General features: G+C 41.1%; 1 non-coding gene across 1 annotated transcript; it reads right to left on the bottom strand.

The window, feature by feature from the left end:
- Positions 1 to 695: 695 nt before the first annotated feature.
- On the bottom strand, positions 696 to 799 carry LOC148565437 (small nucleolar RNA R71). The gene has a single exon (XR_015884425.1). It is a non-coding gene; the product is annotated as a small nucleolar RNA R71 (small nucleolar RNA).
- Positions 800 to 4,046: the final 3,247 nt, after the last annotated feature.

Raw genomic sequence — 4,046 nt, forward strand, 5'->3', positions numbered from 1 at the left:
ACTAACTCACTGACTCACTAACTGTTTGATTTAATTCCTCAATTGATCTAACCATACTCTTTCATTAACCAAGAGTATTTCACTTGTTTGTGTTTGAGCTGTGTTCTTGTATGACAGGTAGGAGAGGAGAGACATCAACTCCTCCGTATACCGAACCAGAGAGGACCCTTCATAGACTTAGAAGGGAAGCAAGAGGGAAGAGAGTAGTGGGAGAAGAGGAATCTGAAGGAGAATCTGAGGACAATTTTGAGGAAGCTTTAGATCTCAACATGGATAGAGAAGTTCACAACCATGAGAGAGCTGATGGAAACAATGCCATCCCTGAGAGGAGGGTTTTGAGTTCATACATAAACCCAACCTCAGGGAATTGTGGTAGTAGCATCCAGAAACCACCCATTCAGGCCAACAATTTTGAGCTCAAGCCACAGCTAATATCATTGGTGGAAAATCATTGTTCCTTTGGAGGAAGTGCTAATGAAGACCCAAACCAACATCTCACAAAATTCTTGAGAATTTGTGACACTGTGAAGTCCAATGGAGTCCAGGAAGATGCCTATAAACTGCTCTTGTTCCCATTTTCACTTAGGGACAAAGCAGCTAAGTGGCTGGAATCATTCCCAAGGGGGAGTCTAACAACATGGGATGAGGTGGAAAGCAAGTTTCTGGCACGTTTCTACCCTCCACAAAAGGTCAATAGGCTTCGATCTGAGGTCCAGACTTTTAGACAACAAGATGGTGAAACTCTCTACGAGGCATGGGAGAGATTCAAGGATTTGACAAGGAAATGCCCACCAAACATGTTCCATGATTGGGTGCAACTGCACATCTTCTATGATGGGCTCTCTTATGAATCAAGGAAGGCTGTAGACCATTCATCAGGAGGTTCATTGAACAGGAAAAAGACTGTGGAAGAAGCCATTGAAGTGATTGAGACAGTGGCTGAGAATGAGTACTACTATGCATCAGAAAGGCACAACACTAAGGGAGTCATGGAACTGAACCAGGTTGATACAATTCTAGCCCAAAACAAGGTGTTTGCCAAGCAACTAGCAGAACTTACCAGGCAATTAGAAACAAAGCAAGTGGCTGCAATCCACACACAAGATCAAGAGGAAGTAGGCATTGAAGGAAGTGATTGGGAAGAGGCCAATTATGTGGGAAACCAACAAAGGCAATCATATGATCCACATTCCAATACTTACAACCCAGGCTGGAGAAACCACCCAAACTTTGGGTGGGGAAACCAACAAACCCAACCACAAAACCACAAACCTTACAACCACAACCAACATAACAATTCCACATACCAAAACTCCAACCAAAGATCATACCAAGCCACACAAAACACTTACCCCCAATCATCATACCATGACCAAAGTAATCAACCTACCCAACCCAATCCGAACCAACAATTTCAAGATCAATTAAACCGGATTGAAGGAATGATGGCAACCATGAGTCAAGACATAATTGAATTGAAAAGCTTCAGGGATGATGTGAGGACTACCTTAAGAAACCATGGTGAAAAACTCAAATGGATGGAATCTCTGGTAGGAGAGCTATCTCGACAGGCCCCAAAATCAACTGCAGTGTTCCCTAGTGACACAGAAAAGAATCCTAAAGGGGAACAAAAGAGAGTAAGATGGGAAGAATGCAAGGCCATCACCTTATTGAAGGAAGTCTCAGAAGAAGAAGGAATCAGGCCCTCAGAGCATGAACCGGAAATCTTGAAAGAAGGTGTGGAAGAAGTTAAGCAGGAAGGTGGAACTGAGCAAGCCAAGGAACTGCAAAAAGGCATGATGGAAATATACCAACCAAAAGCACCATTTCCTGAAAGGTTAGGAGGAGGTGAAAAAAAGAAAACCTATTCAAGGTTTCTAGAGACATTTAACTCTCTTCATGTCAATATTCCTTTTCTTGAGATTCTTCATCAAATGCCCACACACATCAAGTATTTAAAGGAATTGTTAAGCAAGAAAAGAGTTTTGAAGGGAGGACAAACTGTAACAATGAACAAAGAATGCAGTGCTCTCATCAAGAAGGACACCCTCTCTAAGAAAACGGACCCAGGAAGTTTTCATATCACTTGCATCATTGGGGAAACAAAAATTGACAGAGGATTCTGTGATCTAGGAGCTAGCATAAATGTGATGCCTCTAACTCTTATGAAGAGGCTACAATTGAATGAGGTGAGATCCACTGATGTAATCATACAACTGGCTGACAAAACTCAGAAGCAAGCTGAAGGGGTAGTTGAAAATGTGCTGGTGAAAGTGGGAGATTATTATTTCCCCACAGACTTTGTCATTGTGGACATGGAGGAAAGCTATTTACACCCTATCATTCTGGGCAGACCATTTCTAGCCACTACTAGAGCGCTCATAGATGTAGAACAAGGAGAGCTAATTCTGAGAATACATGATGAACAGCTCATTTTCAAAGTCTTCAAACCTGCATCTGAACCTGAACCAGAATTTGAAAAGCCTAAAGATGATAGTAGCCATCCGTGTTTGGAGGAAAGTAATCCAGCAGCTGAGACTCTAAAACCGTCATTAGAAGGCAAACAAAAGTTGCAAGAGTTAGAGCCACAAGAATCAGTGGAAACAGATCAGAAGGATCCTCCTGACATAAAGGTCAATGAAGAAATCCTCAAGAGAAAGGGAAGAGTGATAGGGAGATTGCCAAGAGGATGGAGAAACAAGAAAATTCCCACTGAAGGTTTTTCTCCGGGAGATAAAGTGATCTCAAGTCATTATCTGCCAATCCCACCTGGCCTCAAGACCATTCCTTCCCAGCTCCCTCAAGTGTTCACAATCAAGAAAGTTCTTTCTATGGAACATTTAGAGGTCATGAATGAATCAAGAGGGGACGTTTTCATAGTGAGAGGAGAGGACGTCAAGCACTACAATCCACCCTAACAAGGGACAACCGTCAAGCTAGTGACGTTAAAGAAGCGCTTCATGGGAGGCAACCCATGTTTTTAGTATCCTTAATCTTTAGTGCTTTGCTTTACATCTAATAAAGTATGGTTTCTTACGCATGAACTTGAATCCTCAGGACAACTATTGATTAAGTGCACCAAACCGTGCATGTAAATTACAATTGGTCTCTAAGTTTGGTGTGCCTGATGGCACTCCCAAATCTTACTCAAATTGAATTCCATCTTTCATTCAAGGTGCACAACCAAACATTAAGTTTGGTGTTCTTTTTGAACACGGTTTATGAAAAGCAAGAAATACCTCTGGATTTCAAAATTCATGACAAGTATACCATTCATATGTTTTAGTGCTTTAGTTTCAATTACTTAGGGTAGTCACTTTGTTTAGAATCAAAGAGCCAAGGTGACTATGATTTATTAGAAATATGCACAGTCATTAAGGGCAACCAACATGGATTTCATGTCATCAGGAGACTTAATCAAAAACTAAGTTTGGTGTCCAAATAATAAGTGTGCATGCATGTAGAAGTCACGGCTATAAGTTCATAAAGACAAGCATTGATTTACATGTGCAAATACTATTCATAATTCACATGGACCGAAAAATGATAGCAAATTTGTTTGTTTGTGCAGGTACAAAAGAAAAGACAAAAATGGAGGAAAAAGACAAAAGGGAGGGACGTGCTTGGTCAAAAAGAAAACTCATAAATCTTTGAAACTAACACATGGGAAAAGGAAGTTCTGCAAGAAAAGAAAGCTACATGTACAACCTAATGCATCCAGAATACTTCCAAGAAAATGAAAAGCCAATCGTCCCTATCTACAATTCATATATTTACCATCAAGCCACCCTTCACAAACCACCCTAGCCGTTCATTTTTCACTCATGGGGCACTATAAAGAACCACTTGGGGAACGAGTCCCACACCATCAAGCCTCCTTCATACACTTTTTCCTTCATCATAGCATAACCATCTCTTGCCGAAAACAATCTCACCACACCTCCAACAACACTTCTTGCTTCACCTTGTCAACTTTAGTTGTCACTTACCAAAATGGCAGCTTCATCTAGCCACAAAAGAAGAAAAGACAAGCAGCCAATGGAGGA

This window comes from Arachis ipaensis, chromosome B5 (genome assembly GCF_059453495.1).
Source record: "Arachis ipaensis isolate K30076 ecotype BB chromosome B5, ASM5945349v1, whole genome shotgun sequence".
Taxonomy (NCBI): Eukaryota; Viridiplantae; Streptophyta; class Magnoliopsida; order Fabales; family Fabaceae; genus Arachis; species Arachis ipaensis.